At 43.8% G+C, this 22,668-nt stretch overlaps 1 long non-coding RNA gene across 1 annotated transcript; it reads left to right on the forward strand.

The window, feature by feature from the left end:
* The first annotated feature begins 1,119 nt into the window (after positions 1-1,119).
* Positions 1,120-22,457, forward strand: LOC138843545 (uncharacterized). Its single transcript, XR_011378366.1, has 3 exons — positions 1,120-3,253; positions 11,637-11,776; positions 18,706-22,457. It is a non-coding gene; the product is annotated as an uncharacterized lncRNA (long non-coding RNA).
* The last annotated feature ends 211 nt before the right edge of the window (positions 22,458-22,668 follow it).

Consider the following 22,668-nt stretch of genomic DNA (forward strand, 5'->3'; position numbering starts at 1 on the left):
GCCAGAGATAGCATTCAGATTGCTGAAAGTTGGCCTTTGTACTGAAATATGATGATAAAGTAGACAGATGGGCCAGGTACCGACAGTGATTGTTGCAAACCATCCTACCCCTTGGGGATGTGCCCGAGAATTTCATTGCCCCAGAGTTTTGGAATTCCAAGAGACAATATAACTCTTATTTCATCCTTAATTCTCTGACCCTTAACACTCATACCCAACAACAGGACTATCACAACCCCTCTCCCCAGAAAGTTTAGCAGTAGTACAGCTGCCAACCTCCTGTACTTCCCCCTCCCAACAAAAAGTCCACAGGTGCAAAATAAAAATTATAGCCACTACTGCACAGTAACATAGTATCTGCCTACTTGCACACCAACCAAAACTCCCCCATGACCTGTGAACATTCCCACTGTGAACTCTTTTCAACCTGCTCTGTTACTCTTTTTTTTTTTTTTTTAAGATTTATTTATTTATTTGAAGGGCAGAGTTACAGAGAGGAAGAGAGAGAGGCATCCATAAAGGATGCCAGCACTGCAGGCAGCGGCTCTTACCTGCCACGCCACAGCGCCGGCCCCACGTTACCCATTTTTAAATCTTCACCATTTAGAACAGTATTGGGTAAGCAGGTGGCACTCAGTAAGTGTTTCTTGAATTGTCTAAATTGACCAACCTAATCTGGATCCATGGAATCATGAAATCTGTTATCATAACCTCATACATGCTCGTTTAATCATTTAGTTCCAAAACAGCGTGTTGACTATGTAGGTAGGGACTAACTACTTCAAGCATTAATCTGAAAATTTAAGCATTATTTCTTTTTAAAAATATTTATTTATTTATTTATTTGAAAGGCAGAGTTACAGAAACGAAGAGAGAGAGAGAGAGAGAGAAGTCTTCCAAATGCTAGTCTTCCCAAATGGCCACAATGGCCAGGGCTGGGCCAGACCAAAGCCAGGTACCAGGAGCTTCATCCAGGTCTCCCTCATGGGTACAGAAGTCCAAGCACTTGGGCCATCTTCTGCTGCTTCCCAAAAGCATTAGCAGGGAGCTAGATCAGAAGTGGAGCACCCAGGGCTTGAACTGGCGGCCATATGGGATGCCAGCACTATAGGCAGTGGCTTAAACTGCTTTGCCACAGTGCTGGCCCCTCAAGCATTATTTCCAGCACTTGAGAACATTACTGTGTCTCAGTCAAAGCTGTGTTGCATATTTTACTAATTAAGAACTGTGATGGGGCCAACCCTGTGGCATAGCGAGGAAAGCCACCACCTTCAGTGCCAGCATCCCATATGGATGCCGGTTTGAGACCTGGCTGCTCCACTTCTGATCCAGTTCACTGCTATGCCCTGGGAAAGCAGTAGAAGATGGCCCAAGTGCTTGGGCCCCTGCACCTGTGGGGGGGGGGGATCCAGCAGAAGCTTCTGGCTTCAGATTGGCCCAGCTCCAGCTGTTGCAGCCATTTGGAGAGTGAACTTGCAGATGGGAGACTCTCTCCCCACCCCCCCTCTGTTTTCTCTCTCTGCCTCTGCCTTGCTAACTGTGCCTTCAATTAAATAATAAATCTTAAAAAAAAAAAAAAAAAAACTGTGATACTAGTGTTACCATCTTTAGGACAAGAGAGAAAAAAAATAGTAAGAAGGCATATTTCCTGAACACCAATGGCATCAGCTAGTAGTGCCCTTGACACAGGAGTAACACATGTATTACCAAGAGCAACAAGCATACTTTAGGAAAAATGAATAGGCCTGCATTTCAGCCTGTTCTATCTGCAGGTCTCCATTTCTCTGTGCTGTCTCTGGTTCTAGGGGAGCTGCAATTCAATGAGTGTGTCTTCTGGTTCAGTAATCCTCCAGAGTACACAGTGGTGTCCTCGGCACATGGAGGGCGGTCAGTAAGCCATGGCTGACATTCAGAATCGCCCTCCTGATCAGTGGAACAGTCCTGAGCAAACGAATTGCTAGGATTTCTTGAGCTCTGAAAGTGGTCATTGTCTAAAGGTGGTAAACAGGCTGTGCTGGCCACACCCAGCGTCCAGGAACGACTAAACATTTCATTTCTGCAGCCAGCTGAGCTGGCTTTTTCAAAGTCATCTCCAACAAGTGAACAAACGGTGACCTTCATCTTTCACTTTAGGACCCGAAGGTAAACCCAAGGTTCAACAAGAGATGGCATAAGAGCTTTCATTCTAAATGCAGGAGCTAAGAGACTCAAGCTGTTCTGAGAATGCCTAGTAGTTAGCAAAGTGAGGCTTCAATGGAGACTTGGCACTCAAATGCATGAAATATTAGGGTCTTTCCTTTTTAGGATTTCTGTGTTACCATGAGTAAAATCAGAAGCAAATGTACAGAGTGAAATAAAAATGAGTTGCAATTGGTATAGCAGCAGGAGCTGGGAGGAGGAATTCAATTGTCATTGACTCAGCTCATCCCCGCAGCCAGCCGCGTGTTCCATCTGGAAACCCTGTTTCCCACAGGACAGCGGTTCTCTCCCTGCCTTCCATGACCATTTCTCCACCTCACACAGCACCCCTGCACACGATGAGGCACTGGTGGAAACTGCAGCCAGCATGGGCAGTCATCTTTAGCTAAAGGCTCAATATCAGATGAGAACTGATCAGTAAAGGGTCTCCCAAGGGACAGATACAAAATGCAGGCAAAGAAGAATTCTCTGCTACAAAAGCCTACCCACACATAAAACTACAACATGGCACCCAAACTTTCCTTGCACCCTTTGTCGTACTGAGTTCTGTTTTCAGCAGGTACAGTTTTCCCTCCACCTGCAGAACTCCTTCTGAAGTAGACACCAGCAGTGTGAACCTCCTCGTGGCTCATGACTGAGAACGCCCTGCTGAGCACACACATCACAGCTGGCTCTGAGATGCTGTCTGCAAAATGTCTGGGCCTCACTGTCAGGCTCAGCAGGCTCCCCGCTATGTTACTCTCTTATACTCTTAAGTGTGTGCACTTCACACAATGCCCTGGTTTGCTTTCACGTTGCAGGTTGTGTTTTTAGAAGATGATTAAAATGAGGTGGAAGGAATTACGCAGCCCAAAACACAGAACTTCCCCTTTTCTCTTAGAAAACCACCTGGAACGATAAAGAACCTCATTGGCCATCTGTTGGAGGAGACCCTAGAAGGAGGCCTGCTGTTCCTCCCAAATCAGCAAGTCTGTGATTTCCATGTGCTGGGCAAAGTGCTTCTACAATGCTTTCCTAGAAAACAGCCAGATGGAAGAACACCTGATTCACACAGGTAACGGCTGACACAGTGGGTATCTTTTCTGTTCAAACAGGAAGAGAAGAGAGGAACAATTCCACGGAACTAGAAAGTAGAGTCATTCATTCAGGCAGTGATGGGGCCTGCATCACAGCTTCACATCTGCAATTCTCATTACAGGACTGAGCTGCAGTTTCTGTCATTGGTGTCATATTCAGAGCTTTGTAATCTATGCCAAACTTGAAATGACTGACTTCATCCTGGGAAGAAATATTCCCAGGAAAGACTAGGAAACTTATTTTACCAATTGGTTTTTGAGAACACAGAACCAATAGAAAAATGAAAAGCATATGTATGATTTTTCAATTCAAGAAATGTCTTTACCATATCTTGTCTCATTACCATTCTATGTGCACTTAGGCCACATTTTCTTTTCTTTTTTTTAAAGATTTATTTATTTATGTATTTGAAAGTCAGAGAAGAAGAGGCAGAGAGAGAGAGAGAGAGAAATGTCTTCCATCCGATGGTTCACTCCCCAAAAGGCTGCAACAGCTAGAGCTGCACTGATCTGAAGCCAGGAGCCAGGAGCTTCTCCTGGGTCTCCCATGTGAGTGCAGGGGCCCAAGGACTTGGGCCATCTTCTACTGATTTCCCAGGCCACAGCAGAGAGCTGGATGGGAAGTGGAGCAGCTGGGACTACAACCAGTGCCCATATGGGATGCCGGCACTGCAGGCAGTGGCTTTACCAATTACTCCACAGTGCTGGCTCCTATATTTTCAATTAAGAAAGGAGCAGTGGAGGAAAGTCCAAGATGGCAGAATAGGGAGGGAGCTTATTGCTCTAGTCTAGGGGAAGATAGTTAAAAAAAAAAAAAAAAAAAAAAAAAAGTGGAGAGAGTGTAATTTCAGGAAAGAGTTAGGGAAAAAGCTCCAGAAGAAATTCCACGCAAACTTAAAGGGTAACCCTGGACTATTTTAGGTTGTCTCGGATTATTTTAGCACTTGTTGGGAGGATCAGCCGTCTCATTCTGTAGTGATGCTTCTGACTACCTATTCATAGCACAGTCTTGGACAATTTCACGGTTGAAAGTGTTTGTCCACATAATCTATGGGGCATTGACACCCATCACATACTTCCAAATACATCTTCTGTCATCCTGAAGAGCACTTAACCATACCAGACAGTCGAATAACTGATGTTATCACTCCCATTACATGGATGAGGAATCTGAAGGAAGATTTCTTAACCTGTCTAGGCCCTACTGCCAGTATTGACTGATACGGATCTGGAGCTTCAGCTGACAGATCCCCATTAAGAAAGCCTCCCGATCACTCCTCCCTGTCAGAAGGGAAGTTCAGCATATACTTTGTTTTGTCACCCATGAGAGGGATGCGTCTGCATTCTGTTGGAGGGCATTGTTTCTAAATTAATAGAGACTACTATTCCTAAACTAAAATCAATGACTAAAATGTTAAAAGTCTAAATACCGGATATCAATGTATTAAAAGAGTTGTGGGGCAGGCACTGGTTAAGAGGCCTCTTGGGGGGCCAGCGATGTGGCACAGTAGGCTAAGCTCCCGCCTGTGGCACTGGCATCCCATATGGGCGCCAGTTCGAGTCCTGGCTGCTCCTCTTCTGCTCCATCTCTCTACTATGGCCTGGGAAAGCAGTGGAAGATGCCCCAAGTGCTTGGGCCCCTGCACCTGCATGGAGACCTAGAAGAAGCTCCTGGCTCCTGGCTCTGAAAAGGCTCAGCTCTGGCTCTTATGGCCATTTGGAGGGTGAACTAGTAGATGGAAGACCTTTCTCTCTCTCTCTGTAACTCAACCTCGCAAATAAATAAATCACTTTTTTTTTTTTTAAAGATGCCTCTTGGGATACCCACATCCCATATTGGAATGTTTGGGTTTGGGTCGTGGCTACTCCCCTCTTGATTCCAGCTTCCTGCTGCTGCACGTTCTGGGAAGCAGCAAGTGATGACTCAAATCCTTGGGTTCCTGACACCCACAGGGGAGATCTGGATTGAGTTCCTGGCCTCAGCTGCTGTGGACAAATGGGGAGTGAACTAGTGGATGGGAGATTGGGCTCTTTCTGTCCCTGTTTCTCTGCCTTTTAAATCAATAAAAGTAAATAAATAAATTTTAAACCAGCTTCTCATCTGGCTATGGAGGCTTTTCTAATGGCAGGATGGAGGTTTTGCAGAGCACAAAGAACCTTTTAATTTTACTAACATGTTTTGAGAATTACTCCTTAAAGAAAAACCTTCCTGGTGAAGACTGATTTGTTTGCTAATGAGATTAAACAAGGGGCCGGCACTGTGGTACAGCAGGTTAAAGCCTTGGCCTGAAGCGCCAGCATCCCATATAGACACCGGTTCTAGTCCCAGCTGCTCCTCTTCTGATCCAGCTCTCTGCTGTGGCCTGGGAAAGCAGTAGAAGATGGCCCAAATCCTTTTTTTTTTTTTTTTTTTTTTTTTTTTTTTTTTTTTTTTTCTGACAGGCAGAGTGGACAGTGAGAGAGAGAGACAGAGAGAAAGGTCTTCCTTTTGCCGTTGGTTCACCCTCCAATGGCCGCCGCGGCAGGCGCGCTGCGGCCGGCGCACCGCGCTGATCCGATGGCAGGAGCCAGGAGCCAGGTGCTTTTCCTGGTCTCCCATGGGGTGCAGGGCCCAAGCACCTGGGCCATCCTCCACTGCACTCCCTGGCCACAGCAGAGGGCTGGCCTGGAAGAGGGGCAACCGGGACAGAATCCGGCGCCCCGACCGGGACTAGAACCCGGTGTGCCGGCGCCGCTAGGCGGAGGATTAGCCTAGTGAGCCGCGGCGCCGGCCTAAGATGGCCCAAATCCTTGGGCCCCTGCACCCATGTGGAAGACCTGGAAAAAGCTCCTGGCTCCTGGCTTCAGATAGGCTCAGCTCCAGCCATTGCAGCCATTTGGGGCGTGAACCAGCACATGGAAGACTTCTCCCTCTATCTCTACTTCTCTCTGTAACTCTTTCAAATAAATAAAAATAAATCTTTAAAGAGAGAGAGATTAAACAAATACATTGAAAGTTGGATAGCCACCACATGGGGCCGGCACTGTGGCACAGTGGGTTAAAGCCCTGGCCTGAAGCGCTGGCATCCCATATGGGCACCGGTTCTAGTCACAGCTGCTCCTCTTCCTATCCAGATCTCTGCTATGGCCTGGGAAAGCAGTGGAAGATGGCCCAGGTCCTTGGGCCCCTGCACCCGTGTGGGAGACCCAAAAGCTCCTGGCTCCTGGCTCCTGGCTTCAGATCGTTGCAGCTCCAGTTGTTGTGGCCATCTGGGGAGTGAACCAGTGGATGGAAGACCTCTCTCTATGTCTCTACTTCTCTCTGTAACTCTGTCTTTCAAATAAATAAAATAAAAATATTTTAAAAAAAGAAAAAAAATACAGAAGAAAACCTAAAACGAACTGTTTGGGCTTCCCAAGAGCTATCCAGAAGCAATTCATTAAATGATCAGACAGATCACAGCTAGAGTCATTTCTACCACCGTTGGGAGTTTCTTGTATTACACAGTTTGTCATTGACCTGAACTTATTGGGGAAACAACCAAGTTGCTGCTTTAGGAATCATCTCTGTACTCAGTGTTTTCTTAATGATCAGTGCCATGAGTTATAAATGGGAGATAAAGCATTATAATGCACAACGTGTGTGTGTATTCCAGAAAACATGGTAATTCTGAAAAGGAAAGACAAAGTATTCTACAATACCACTCTTAAACGTTTGATGTAATAATTTCTTTCACAATTTTTATTTTCTATACTTTATTGTATGTAACTGTAAACTGTATTATTAGGACTTTCTTTTCAATCTCATTTAAAGATCTTTTTTTTTTTTTTTGGACAGGCAGAGTAGATAGTGAGAGAGAGAGAGAGAGAGAAAGGTCTTCCTTTTGCCGTTGGTTCACCCTCCAATGGCCGCCATGGCCTGCGTGCTGCAGCTGGCGCACCGCGCTGATCCGAAGGCAGGAGCCAGGTGCTTCTCCTGGTCTTCATGGGGTGCAGGGCCCAAGTACTTGGGCCATCCTCCACTGCCTTCCCGGGCCACAGCAGAGAGCTGGCCTGGAAGAGGGGCAACCGGGAAAGAATCCGGCGCCCCAACCAGGACTAGAACCTGGTGTGCCGGCGCCGCTAGGTGGAGGATTAGCCTATTGAGCCGCGGCGCCGGCCTAAAGATCATTTTTAAAGAACAAATGTTGGGGTCCGGCGCCATGGCTCACTTGGTTAATCCTCTGCCTGCAGCACTGGCATCCCATATGGGCACCGAGTTCTAGTCCCGGTTGCTCCTCTTCCAGTTCAGCTCTCTGCTGTGGCCCAGGAGGGTAGTGGAGGATGACCCAAGTGCTTGGGCCCCTGCACCCCCACGGGAGACTGGGAGGAAGCACCTGGCTCCTGGCTTCAGATCAGCGTAGTTCCAGTCGTAGTGGCCATTTGGGGGGTGAACCAATGGAAGGAAGACCTTTCTCTCTCTCTCTCTCACTGTCTAACTCTGCCTATCAAAAAAAAAATTATTTATTTATTTGAAAGGCAGAGTTACAAAGAGGCAGAGGCAGAGAGAAAGAGAGAGGTCTTCCTCTGGTTCACTCCCCAAATGGCCGCAACAGCTGGAGATGGACTGATCTGAAGCCAGGAATCAGCAGTTTCTTCTGGGTCTCCCATGTGGGTGCAGGGGCCCAAGCACTTGTGCCATCTTCTACTGCTTTCCCAGGCCATAGCAGAGAGCTGGATCAGAAGAGGTGCAGCCAAGACTCGAACTGGTGCCCATATGGGATGCTGGCACTGCAGGCGGCAACTTTACCCGCTACACCATAGCGCCAGCCCCCTACTTGTTGAACTTTTTATTTGGTGTGGCATTAAGCCCTTGGCATAATGTAAATTAAAAATGTTATCTCAAAAATGAGAAAAAAAATGGAGAGAAGGAGGGAGGGGAAGGGCACAGGTTGTGGGAGAGAGGATGGGAATATCATTCTATCCTTAGAATTATATCTATGAACTATATTGATCTGTTAAAAACTAAAAATAAAATCAAATAAAAAATCATTGGCTGTTTCCATCCATGCCATTTCTAATGGGATGCTTCAACATTAAATCAATTCCATATTCTCTGAAGCACCACTGGCTACTGCTGTGAAGGGATTCCTGGGAGAATTTTGATCTGAAAGTTTATGAAGTCAGGTTTTTTGGTTTTGATGCTCAAGAAGAGTCTTAAAGTAGTAGCATCAGGGATCCATGCCTTTGTTCTTAATAATTGTATCACTGTATAACCATGCATGCTGAGCAAAGATTTGTCAGTGTCCTATATATTTTAAACTATAGGTTCAAAAATCACATATCCTCATTGATATGTTTTTCACTTCATGTTTTTATTTGATTACTTAACTTGTACATTTTTTCCTTAAAATTACTACAGAAGAACAGAATAACTATGTAATGTTTCATTGGTAATTCCTCCATTTTCCACCAGATGTCACTAATGCTGCAATGTTCAAATTAAGATTTTTTTTCCCCCAGACTCTCAGGCTGTGGGGATGTTGAATTGTAGGCTTCACAGGCAAAACAATTGTGCTGTTGCTTAAAGTTCAGATGATCTCTTCCTTCTGTCCCCAGACAAGGAAGCTCACTCCATGACTCCTCAAGAAGCACATTGAATAGAGTTTTCTCAGCCTTTCCTCTCACCTTTTGCACCCTTTAAGCAGTGGAGGGTCCAGTGGTTTCCCTTCATGAGCTCCGCAAAACTTGAAATTTCTCACTGAGTGATTGTATTTATAACTTCCTCAGATATTCCATCATCAGATGACAGACCAATGAATGGAGGGTCTCAAAGATGGAAGACTTTCCAGAGAGTAAGGTCTTCCATCCGATGGTTCACTCCCCAATTGGCCTCTACGGCTGGAGCTGAGCTGATACAAAGGCAGGAGCCAGGAGCTTCTTCTAGGTCTCCCACGCCGGTGCAGGGGCCCAAGGACTTGGGCCATCTTCTACTTCTTTCCCAGGCCATAGTAGAGAGATGGAGCAGAAGTGGAGAGGCCGGGTCTCGAACTGGCACCCATATGTGATGCTGGCGCTTCAGGCCAGGGCGTTAACCCACTGTGTCACAGCACCGCCCCACAAAAATCTCTTTTCTTTTTTTCCTTTTCAGGTTTTTTTTTTTTTAACTGATATTCACTTCAGTAACTTGCATCCACAGATATAAGCAGTATATAACCAGAAAGTTACAAGTAAACACAGATTACACATGCAAATTTCTGCTCACAAAGGTCACATGTGCAGGTACATGAATTAGAAACGTGCATCTAGAATTATGCCCAAACTGGTTTTAAAATACAGAAATGTAAAATTAAATCTTGAAAATATGAAGATATGGGCCGGCGCCGCGGCTCACTAGGCTAATCCTCCGCCTAGCGGCGCCGGCACACAGGGTTCTAGTCCCGGTCGGGGCGCCGGATTCTGTCCCGGTTGCCCCTCTTCCAGGCCAGCTCTCTGCTGTGGCCAGGGAGTGCAGTGGAGGATGGCCCAGGTGCTTGGGCCCTGCACCCCATGGGAGACCAGGAAAAGCACCTGGCTCCTGGCTCCTGCCATCGGATCGGCGCGGTGCACCGGCCGCAGCGCACAGGCCGCGGCAGCCATTGGAGGGTGAACCAACGGCAAAGGAAGACCTTTCTCTCTGTCTCTCTCACTGTCCACTCTGTCTGTCAAAAAAAAAAAATAATAATAATACTGGTCAAAGAGAAGGAGAACATTTTTATATTTCACTGAAAATACATTAACTACTAGAATGAAATCTAGCAGGAACTCAGGGAAAAAAATTACAAAATCTAAAGTCAATTACTTAATATTTACAAAGATCTATTTTCAATTAACTTTATACTCATAAGATTAACCTGACAATAAGTAAAGAGTTCAACAAATGCTATGAAAAAAAAAAAAAACTGTTCCTCAACAGTCTAGACAAGGGCTGTTCAAAACCTTCACATTTCAAAGTGATAATTTCACTTCTATAGATTATCTTTTAGGTACTCTATTAGTTACTGTAGATCAGGGAGACCATGTGGTGTTTGTCTTTTTGGGACTGGCTTATTTCACTAAGTATAATGGCTTCCAGTTGCGTTTTCCTGTGCTTGGACATCTCTTTCTTTCTCCAAACTGGGGAAGTTTTCTGTAATTATTTCACTAAAAACACCTTTTTTTTTTAATTTGATAGAGTTAGTGTGTGTGTGTGGGGGGGGGGGACAGGTCTTCCTTCCGTTGGTTCACCCCCAAAATGGCCACTACGGTCAGCGCTATGCCGATCCGAAGCCAGGAGCCAGGTGCTTCCTCCTGGTCTCCCATGCAGGTGCAGGGGCCCAAGCACTTGGGCCATCCTCCACTGCTCTCCCGGACCACAGCAGAGAGCTGAACTGGAAGAGGAGCAACTGGGACTAGAACCCGGTGCCCATATGGGATGCCAGTGCTGCAGGCAGAGGATTAACCAAAAGTGCCACAGCATCAGCCCCTAAAAGGCCTTCTAATCCATTCTATCTTTCCACACCTTCAAGAACTCCTAAGACCCGTATGTTGGGTTGTTTGACAATATCCCATAAATCTCCAACACTGTTTTTAATTTCTTTTCCTGATACTTCAGCCCCACATTCTGAATAGAGAAATTATTTGTTTTAAAGACATTTTTGAGCCTTTGATGGCCAAAATATCTTATGTCTACAGTGCAGCTCTTGGATCATGGAATTCGCAGTGGTAAAAGCCAGTATAGTTCTGTCAAAGCAGGCAGCGGAGTGGAGAGCCTCCAGGTCTGAGAAAGGAGCTGCATGGGCTCTGATCATATGCTAGGCTCCAGTGAGGTGCTTCACACCTGCCAGCTGGCTCCTTCTGAGTGAGTGGGGGCTGGGTTTGCAGGGGAAGTGGGAGGCTTGGGCTGCAGGTTGTGGTCTCGGAGACTGGTACTGGGACCTGGGGAGAGCCATGAGGTGAAGTAATGAAGAGGTTGAATCCCAAAGGGTGAGTCCTCTGGAGCAAGGAACAGCCAGAAGGGCTGCTTTTTTTATGCTTATTTTATATGATTTTTATTTTAGAATTTTTTTATATTTTATTTACTGAAAAGGCAGAGCAACAGAGAGAAGGGAGGGAGAGACGGAGACTTCTTCTATCTGCCGGTTCATTCTCCAAATGCCCTCACTAACTGGGGCAGGACCAGGCTAAAGCCAGAAGCCAACAATTCAATCCAGGTTTCCCATGTAAGAAGGACCCAAGTACTTCCTGTTGCCTCCCAGGGTCTGCATTAGCAGAGAGCTGCATTCGCATGAATTTTTGGAAGGCCCTAGTATATGAATGCTTCATTGCATGGATGAAGCTGGGAGTAGTGCACAAATGTTAAGATGCTCTCCGTTCACTTGGCAGCTTATCTTGGAGACATTTTCACAGCAGCCCACGAAGATCTGCATCCTGCAACTGCCACCGTTCAGAGTCATGAAGGGAGAAGGGTGTGGCGAGGGAGGCCTGGATCCAGAAGGAAGGTTTTACAGCTCTTCTGATGCCCAGTGAGTCCCGGAGGAGAATCTCCCAGCAGCACTGTCTAGACCACAGAGGGAGTGCTGATGGGCATCTTGAGCTCACCGTGTGGGTTGGAGGGCCTCAGGCATGGGATTAGCTTATTATGTGCATTATCTCCATCTTCACCACAACCCTTTGAGAGTTATTGTCCCCATTTTACCAACGTGAGAAGTGACATTTAGAAAGATTCAGTTAAGTTGCCCAAGTTCAAACATCCAGTATCCACTCCAGGCCCAATTCCAAGCTCTTATTCTTTGACTCTCTCTCCTTGATTCTCAGAGGCTGGTGGAGAGGGGAGGGTCTTCTGCCCCGGCACACGCAGACTTACCCTAAGGGAGGGCTGAGTACCCTGGCACTCTCAGTTAAAGACATGAGAACTTGTGGTCTTCACATTTGAGTATCGTAGTATTCGAGTATTGTGTGGAATTCTTTGTTTCCTAAAAAATGCCTCCTTTTTCTTAAGCTACCTCAAATAGTTTGAGGGTGTTTTGATAATAGCAGCATTAATTTTCTTCCATCACTATGTCTTTTGTCATGTTTCCACCTGGTTTTGTAACTGAACAATAGGTTGGAATTTGTGCTCACTATATTATCCTAATCCCTCTGCTCTAGCTTTTTAAACCAATTAGAAAAGTAGACCTAGGAAGCAGAAAGAGATCGGGTTTAATGAATGCATTATCCTTGAAACCCCAGAGTTCTCTAGTAAAGCTGAATAGGACCTAGAGGCTTGGAGCTAGGACAGAATAAAGTTTCTCTTCCTCCTTCTGTGAGCTAAGCAGCCCACAGAGTCCCAGGCGGAAAGGCTGGACAAGCAGTCTGTCTTCCCCATCCTGGGAACAAGCCCAGCATGCTGAACTGCCCATTGAAGGAGTGGACAGCATGTGTTTAAGTGTCACAAATTGTAGCAAGATTTCTTTGCCTTTTTTTTTTTAAAGATTTATTTATTTATTTGAAAGTTACAGCAAGAGAGAGAGAAAAGAGAGAGTTCTTGCATCTGCTGGTTCACTCCCCAAATGGCCACAATAACCAGGGCTGAGCCAGGCTGAAGCTAGGATCCAGGAGCTTCATCCAGGTCTCCCATGAGGGTGCAGGTACCCAAGTACTCCGCTGCTTTCCCAGGCACATCAGCAGGGAGCTAAATCAGAAGTGGAGTAGCCAGGACTGGAACCAGTGCCCATATGGGATGCCAGAGTGGAAGACGGCAGCTTAACCCATTGTGCCATAGCACTGGCTACCCTTTGCTTCTTGAGATGGAGTAGAGGTTAGGCAACAGAAGCCTGCAGTGACAGTCTCACACTTGTACACAGTCTGTACTCAGAATATTTCATTGCTTGTTTTGCATTTGTTTAGGTTGTCTATATCTTCTTGATTTAATCGTGGTAGGTTAAATGAATCCAAGAATGTATCCATTTCTTCAAGGTTTTCCAGCTTATTAGCATATAGTTTTTCATTGTAGTTTCTTATGACTCTGTTTCAACAGTGTCAGTTGTAATGCCTGTGGGGAGCAACTGAGACTAAACTCCTGGAACTAGGACTAATTCTAAGCATCTGCTCTCCCACAATATGGCGCTGGGGAGGAGCAAACAACTATGCAGCTGCCTCATCAGTTTGATAAGCTGCAGGAGCTGATCCTGCTCCTGATTGGAGGAGAGCAGCGTGCTCGGCGTGTGGGTAGCAGAGCATGGATTGGTGGAAGAGGACTATAAAGGAGGAGAGAGATAACATGCACCAGGAACACCTGCGGAACATCCGGATAACATCTGAGCAGCCCCCGAGAGAGCCGGCCGGCGGTGTGCCGCTCCTCCGCGGAAGCGGGGATAGCGGCGGGGGGTGTCGCCCCTCCACGGAGGTGGAAGGGACGGTAGCCAACCCGGGACGGCGTCGTTCCTCCACGAGTGAGGCCGGCAGCTAACCCGGGAAGAGCCGGGCAGAAAGAACAGCGCAGGGTCTAGTGTCGTTCCTCCACGAATGGGGGAGCAACAAATGCCTCCTTTTTGATCTCTAATTTTGAGTTTTTTCTTTTTTTGTTATTCTGGCTAGTGGTTTATCTTGTTTATCTTCTCAAAAAACCAACTTTTTGGTTTGTTGATCTTTTGTGTTATTCCTTTAGTTCTTTTTTTTAGATTTATTTTATTTATTTGAAAGACAGAGTTATTGGCCAGCGACGTGGCTCACTAGGCTAATCCGCCACCTGAGGTGCCGGTACTTCAGGTTCTAGTCCCGGTTGGGGTGCTGGTTCTGTTCCGATTGCTCCTCTTCCAGTCCAGCTCTCTGCTGTGGCCTGGGAGGCAGTGGAGGATGGCCCAAGTGCTTGGGCCCTGCACCTGCATGGGAGACCAGGAGAAGCACCTGGCTCCTGGCTTCAGATCGGCACAGCGCACTGGCAGTAATGGCCATTTGGGGGGGTGAACCAACGGAAGAAAGACCTCTCTCTCTATCTCTCTCTCTCACTGTCTAACTCTGCCTGTCAAAAAAAAAAAAAAAAAAAAAGACAGAAAGTTACAGAGAGGTAGAGACAGAGAGAGGTCTTCCCGCTGGTTCACTCCCCAGATGGCTGCAACGGCTGGAGCTGCGCCGATCCGATGCCAGGAGCCAGGAACCTCTTCCGGGAAATGTGGAGTTATCGAGAGGCAGAGGCAGAGAGGCAGAGAGGCAGAGAGGCAGAGAGAGGTCTTCCATGTGCTGATTCATTCCCCAAATAGCCGCAATGGCTGGAGCTGAGCCAATCAGAATCCAGGAGCCAAGAGCTTTTGTACCCCACACCGGTACAGGGGCCCAAGCACTTGGGCCATCTTCCACTGCTTTCCCAGAACACAGCAGAGAGCTGGATCAGAAGAGGAGCAGCCGGGACTTCAGGCCAGGGCTTTCACTCACTGCACCACAGCGCCAGCCCCCCTTTAGTTTCAATTTCATTTATTTCTGCTGTGATCCTTATTATTGCTTGCCTCGTGCTGATTTGGGGTTTGGTTTGTTCTTGTTTTTCTAAGTTCTCAGGATGCATAATTAGATCTTTGAGGCACTTTTTTTTTTTTTTTTAATGTAAGCACTTAATGCTATAAACTTCCCTTACTTGACAGGACATACGGCCATGCAAGTTGTTCATTGATTTTTCTAAACAGACATCTGAAATTCTTTGATTTCACATTCTGCTAATTGTGAAAATGCGTCTCAGCACCCAACAGCAGAACTCGAGTCACCTAAACTCAGGGATGTCAGGAGCTCTTATGATAAAATATCTGGAAAGGTGCAAGCATAAGGCTTTTAGTTTCAAACTTAACTGGAAGGAAATGTTCTGCTATTTGGTGAAAGGTCTGAAAGTCCTTCCATGGGGTTTTAATACTGGATCATAAACATATTTAAAAAGATAAAAAGGTCCTTACAGCCTTGTCTCTAGTGTTGAGAAATCGTAGTTCTTGTTATTGGGATTTTTTTTTTCTTCTCACTATTTGTTGAATTATTAGTGCAAGTTAAGTTTATGATTATAAAATAAACTGAAAGTATGTAATTGTAAAAATTAAAAAATAAAAAAAACTAAGACGGGAGGAGGGGGGAAGGTAGGAGTGTGGGTGGGAAGGATCACTATGTTCCTAAATCTGTATATATGAAATTTGTTCACCTTCTATAAATAAAAAATTATTTAAAAAAGATAAAAAGGAACATCTTTCAAAATGCTCACAGTCGTTTCCTAATTTATGTGGTCTGTAAGACAGTGGGTTTTCATGGTTTTATAAAACCTACGAAATTTAAAAAAAAAAATCATAACAAGAGCATGCACATTTCTTCCTGATCCTGTTTTCTCCTTGTAAACAAAATAAATTCCAGTAGATAAAACTTAGTAAGGAAAAGCTTAAAAAATCAAACTATCCAATAGAAAAAGTGGAAATGTGACACTTTTTTCTCCATGAGATGGTGTTATTTGGTATATGAAGTCCCAGGAAAACCCATTTCTCAAGAGTTGACAGCAACCTCAAGATAATCTAGATGTTCAAATTATGAGACAACTGCAGCTATTATTATTATGTTGTATACATGCTCATAATAAAAAAAGTAGGCGATCACAACACAGAATTATAAATTATTTTATAATGGGAATTTCAGCTCTGAAGAATATCAGAAATTTAGTGGCTGGGTTGAAAAACACAATTGAGATGACAAATGGAAGATCGGTGAGTTTGAAAATAGATCAAGATTGGATTTAATGTCTGAAAAAGAAGTGAAAACAAACTGAAAATATTAACAGGGCCTAGGAGTTGTGGACAACCTCAAAAGGTTTTATTTCAAAATTCAAGGAGCCCTTGAATGACAGAAGACAGACAATGGGGAAGAAAAAAAAAGTAGGAAGTAACAATAGCTGAAATATTTACAGATTTGCCAAACAAAAAATGTCCAAATTCAAGAAGTTCAGAAAATGCCAAACAGAACAGATGCAAAGAAAACCCTGCTTTGACACATTATACTGAAACTTTCAAAATTCAATAACAAGGAAAATTGTGAAAGCAGTGAAAAGGAAAGGAAAAATGACATGCAAGTAGCTGAGCAATAAGGAGTGATCACAGACAACTCAGAAATCACGCAGATCAGGAAACAGAGCGATACCCTTAAGGTGCTGAAAGGAAAGCATTAGCCACCCCCCCCCCCCCAATCCATGTTCAGTGATAATAGACAACAGCTTTGAAAATTGACAGGAGGGGCCGGCACCATGGCGCACTAGGTTAATCGTCCGCCTACGGCACCAGCATCCCATATGGGCGCAGGGTTCTAGTCCCGGCTGCTCCTCTTCCAGTCCAGCTCTCTGCTGTGGCCTGGGATAGCAACAGAGGATGGCCCAGGTGCTTGGGCCCCTACACCTGTGTGGGAGACCAGGAAGAAATTCCTGGCTTTGGATCAGCGCAGCTCTGGCCATTATGGCCATTTGGAGAATGAACCAACAGAAGGAAGACCTTTCTCTGTCTCTCTCTCTCTACCTGTCAAATAAAAAAATAAATTAAAAAAATTTAAAAAAGAAAATTGACAGGAAATATAGATCACTTCAGATAAAATAAGAAAATGTGTTAGGACCAGTGAGATGAAATAAAACAGCATTAGAGAGAAACTTAGATTTTCAAAAATGAATGAAAAGATTTAGGTATGTTTATGTCATGTGGAATATACCTAAATGCATTTGACTTTCTAAAATTTCAAGGTGATCTTCCTTAACATTTTCTGAATGTCACCATTTGCCACAACTGATAACAAAGCAGGCAGAGACAGGACAGTGCTTCCCAACAGGAGAACTGCTCTCATTTCCTTCAAGCAATGCACCTGGCCCCTGTACAGGAGTCGGCAGCATTTGCCCGGCTCTGTTTTGTATGACTTGTTTTTCCTCCTACAGTGCAGTTGTGGGTGAAACAGGGGCGCTGTGAAGGACAATGTCCAGGGCGTACTGTGGTCATCATTATGAACATCTTGCCTACTCCACCGCAGCATCAGGAACCACAGCAATGGAAGCCGTTCCTCCAGCGGCACAGAAGGATGACACAGGCTCAGTTCAGTTCTGACATCTCGGGGAAGGGAAGACCTTTCCCAAACCCTCTGTAGTTGATGTAACAGCTCAGTGCAATGCCTGACCCTGGGGTGGATCCTGTCCCAGAAAGGGAGCACAACGATATTCAACACATAAAACTAGAACACGGATGGTGGTCCTACAGGAAGTATCCCGATTCTTAGGAACTACCTAGGTATGTAAGATAAAGGGCCAGAATACATGTAACTGAAAATCGGTATTCTCATACTCATATCTACAGAGAGACACAGAGAAAAGAAACGATGAGGCCCGTGGGTAAAATGGTACCAGCCAGGTAAATCCGGTACAGGGCCCATAGTAAATGGCATTCCCTGTACTATTCTGTAATTTTATATATGTTGACAGTTCCTCCCGTAGACCAAAAAAAAAAAATTATTAAAATAACATCAATTTTGAAAAACCTGAAAACCACAAAAACCACTGTGTTGCGAAGTAGTGAGAACTGGAGGGGATACAGTAAATTCCAAAAAGAATTACCAGCTTGTGAAAACCACTTTCTTAAAATGAAACACCACAGGTATGAACATTTGAGAGAGCTTAAGTATTGAAACTAATATGCTTTCCTCCTGCTTCATATTCTGCAGTACTTGCTTTTTATAAATAAAAGATGTACAGGGATATGTAAAAAAACATTCTCGAACATAGCATTTTTTAATTTAATTTTATTTTTTTCTTTGACAGGCAGTTAGACAGTGAGAGAGAGAGACAGAGAGAAAGGTCTTCCTTCTGTTGGTTCAGCCCCCAAATGGCCGCTAAGGCCGGCGCGCTGAGCCAATCCGAAGCCAGGAGCCAGGTGCTTCCTCCTGGTCTCCTATGCGGTTGTAGGGGCCCAAGTACTTGGGCCATCCTCCACTGCCCTCCTGGGCCACAGCAGAGAGCTGGACTGGAAGAGGAGCAACCAGGACTAGAACCCGGCACCCATATGGGATGCCGGCGCTGCAGGCAGAGGATTAACCAAGTGAGCCACAGTGCCGGCCCCCAAACATAGTGTTTTTAAGTACTTTCCTTCTCCCTCTCTCTGTCTTCCTATCTCATTTCCCTTGTTTTTCCTTCCAGCTTCTGTCTCTCTGTCTGTTTCCATATGTGTACCTCTACCTCAGTCTGTCTCTCTTTTTCATTTTGCCTAAGTTATGAAATGGAAGCTTAATTTTAAGCCCACAAACACACTGGCACAGCTGGTGAGCTCCTTGGCGAAGATATGGAGGAGGATGTTTTTGGAGTAGGCTCCTCTTTGGCCAGATTAATGTATCTAATCAAATTAAATGATAGCCCAAAATAGATAAATTAGCCAATAGCTCATTTCAAATCAACCAATGCAGCTAAATTTTCAATATTCTTCCTATTTTTCTCAAGGTATTTGGATAGATTCAGCAACATCAAAATATGAGCTGGAAAGACACAGAAAAATAATGCAAGAAAATAAGGCAAGGCACAGCAAACAACAGGTGGCTCTGTGATATGCAGTTTGGGAAGCAGACACACTCCCTGAAGTATTCCTGCCTGGTGTTTTGAAAAAATAAACAAAAATTGACACATCATTGGCCCAACTATTCAAAAAAGGAGAGAGAAGATCCAAATCAATAAAATTAGATATGAAAAAGGAAATCTAACGATAGACACCACAGAAATAAAAAGAATCACTAGATATAAAGAGCTGTATACCAACAGAAGAAATGGACAGATTCGTGGACACATACAAACTACCTAAACTGAGCCATGAATACATAGAAAACCTAAACAGACCCATAACCAAGATGGAAATTGGATCAGTGATAAAGGCCCTCCCATAAAAGAAAAGCCCAGGACCAGATGGATTTACTGCTGAATTCTACCAGACATTTAAAGAAGAACTAACTTCAATCCTTCTCAAGCTATTCAAAATAATTGAAAGGGAGGGAATTCTCCCAAATTCTTTCTATGAAGCCAGCATTACCTTAATTCCTAAACCTGAAAAAGATGCAACAGAAAAAGAGAATTACAGATCAATTTCCCCGATGAACATCGATGCAGAAATCCTCAATAAAATTCTAGCCAATCAAATCCAACAACATATCAGAGAGATCTCCCACCCAGACCAAGTGGGATTTATTCCTGGTATACAGGGATGGTTCAACATTCTCAAATCAATCAATGTGATACATCACATTAACAAGTCGAGGAACAAAAACCATATGATTATCTCAATACATGTGGAGAAAGCATTTGATAAAATACAATACCCTTGCATGGTGAAAACTCTAAGCAAACTGGGTATAGAAGGAACATTCCTCAACATAATCAAGGCAATTTATGACAAACCCATGGCCAGCATCCTACTGAATGGGGAAAAGTTGGAAGCATTCCCACCGAGTTCCAGTACCAGATAGGGATGCCCACTCTCTTCATTGCTATTTAGTATAGTCCTGAAAGTTTTAGCCAGAGCCATTAGGCAAGAAAAAGAAATCAAAGGGATACAAATTGGGGAGGAGGAAGTTAAACTAACCCTATCTGCAGATGACATGATTCTATATATAGAGGATCCAAAAAAACTCTACTAAGAGACTATTGGAACTCATAGAAGAGTTTGGTAAAGTAGCAGGATATAAAGTCAATACCAAAAAACCAACAGCCTTTGTATACACAGGCAACACCACAGCTGAGAAAGAACTTCTTAGATTAATCTCATTCACAATAGCTACAAAAAATTCAAATAAATTGAATAAATTTAACCAAGGATGTCAAAGAGCTCTACGATGAGAATTAGAAAACATTAAAGATAGAAGATCTAGAAAAAAATATGAAATTCATATGGAGGCACAGGAGACCTTGAATAGCTAAAGCAATCTCATACAACAAAAATAAAGCCAGAAACATTAGAATATCAGATTTCAAGACATACTACAAGGCATTTATAATCAAAACAGCCTGGTACTGGTATAAAAATAGATGGATAGACCAATGGAACAGAATAGAAACATCAGAGATCAACCCAAACATCTACAACCAACTTTTATTTGATCAAGGAGCTAAAACTAATCCTTGGAGCAAGGACAGTCTCTTCAACAAATGGTGCTGGGAAAACTGGATTTCCACATGCAGAAGCATGAAGCAAGACCCCTACCTTACACCTTACACAAAAATCCACTCAAAATGGATTAAAGATCTAAATCTATGATTTGATACCATCAAATTATTAGAGAACATTGGAGAAACCCTGCAAGACATTGGCACAGGAAAATACTTCTTGGAAAAGACCCCAGAGGCACAGGCAGTCAAAGCCAATATTAACAAATGGGATTACATCAAATCAAGAAGTTTCTGTATTGCAAAGAAATAGTCAGGAAAGTGAAGAGGACACCAACAGAATGGGAGAAATTATTTGCAAATTATGTAATTGATAAAAGATTAATAACCAAAATCTACAAAGAAATCAAGAAACTCCATAACAACAAAACAAACAACCCAGTTTAGAGATGGGCCAAGGACTTAAACAGACATTTTTCAAGAGAAGAAATCCAAATGGCCAATAGATACATGAAAAAATGTTCAGGATCACTAGCCATCAGAGAAATGGAAATCAAAACCATAATGAGGTTTCACCTCACCCCAGTGAGAAACAGCTTTCATACAGAAATCAACAAACAAAAAATGCTGGCAAGGATGTGGGGAAAAAGGTACCCTAACCCACTGTTGGTGGGAATGAAAACTGGTAAAGGCATTATGGAAGACAGTTTGGAGATACTCAGAAATCTGAAATATAGTCCTACCATACGACCCAGCCATCCCACTACTCAGAATTTACCCAAGGGAAATTAAATTGGCAAATAAAAGAGCAATCTGTATTTCCATGTTTACTGCAGCTCAATTCACATAGCTAAGACATGGAATCAACCTAAATGCTCATTAACAGAAGACTGGATAAAGAAATTATGGAATATGTACTCTATGGAATACTATACAGCAGTAAAAAAATCTAGTCATTTGCAACAAAATGGATGAATCTGGAAAACACCATACTTAGTGAAATAAGCCAGTCCCATAGGGGAAAGTATCATATGTTCTCCCTAATCTGTGACAGCAAAGAGAACACCTAAAAGGAAACCTGTGGAAGTGAAATTGATGCTATGAGAAGCAATGACTTGAACAGCCCTAGTCTTAACTGTTGAGGAATGGTTTATTATTTTATTTTTTTTACTATTTTCTTTTTCTACTTAATACCATTGGTTGAATTCTTTACTTAACACAGAATTATTCATAGGTGTTTAAATCCAATTGAAAAGAGATCCCAGTAAAAAATAAGAGTGGAAATAAGAAAGAGAGGAGCTGTACAGTTCGGCACACATTCCCACAGACTTACCCTTAAGAGTAAAGCTAAAAACTTGCCATGGGACACCAAATCCCATTAAGCTGGGTGGTACTGATGCCATCTTACATGTTAAAGTGATCATTTTAAGTGTGTAACGGATCATACAGATAGAATTAAGTGTTAAAGGGATCACACAATAAGACAAAGTGTCTGGTAATAACAATTGATAGAATTAAAAAGGAGAGAATGATCCAACATGGGAAGCAGGCCACACAGCAGACTTATAGAATGACAAACGCCTTAAGCAGAACTCTGACCTCAGAATCAGCCCTTAAGGCATTCAGATCTGGCTGAAAAGCCCATGAGAACATTTCAGGCATGGAAAGCAAAGACACCGTGGCGAAAAATGATCTACACGAAGGATCTCTGTGAGAAAGGGACCATCAAAGAAGGATGTACTTTTCTCTGAAGGGAGGAGAGAACTTCCACTTTGAATATGGCCCTGTCTAAATAAGATTGGAGTTGGTGAACTCAAGAGGCTTCCATAGCCTTGGTAGCTCATGACAAGAGCCTCAGGTGATGAATGATGTCATAAATAAGAGTGCTAATTGTAAAATCAACAACAGGAGTCACTGTGCACTTGCTCCCCATGAGGGACCTCTGCCCTTCATGAGTTGTACTATGAGAATTGACAGTAAAACTTGTCTTCAAACAGTACTTTATACTTTGTGTGTCTGTGTGAGTGCAAACTGTTGAAATCTTAGTATATACTAAATTGATCTTCTGTATATAAAGATAATTACAAATGAATCTTAATGAAGAATGGGATGGGAGAGGGAGTGGGAGGCAGGATGGGAGTGGGGGTGGGAGGGTGGGTATGGGGGGAGAACCGTTATATTCCTAAAGCTGTACCTATGAAATTTGTATTCATTAAATAAAAGCTTTCTTAAAAAACAGTAGTGCTAAGGAGGCTAGAAGTCCATCATCAGGCAACCCCCCTGTTTCAGCCTTTCTTCCTGGCTTGTGGACAA

The sequence above is a fragment of the Oryctolagus cuniculus genome, chromosome 8, assembly GCF_964237555.1.
Source record: "Oryctolagus cuniculus chromosome 8, mOryCun1.1, whole genome shotgun sequence".
In the NCBI taxonomy this organism is placed as follows: Eukaryota; Metazoa; Chordata; class Mammalia; order Lagomorpha; family Leporidae; genus Oryctolagus; species Oryctolagus cuniculus.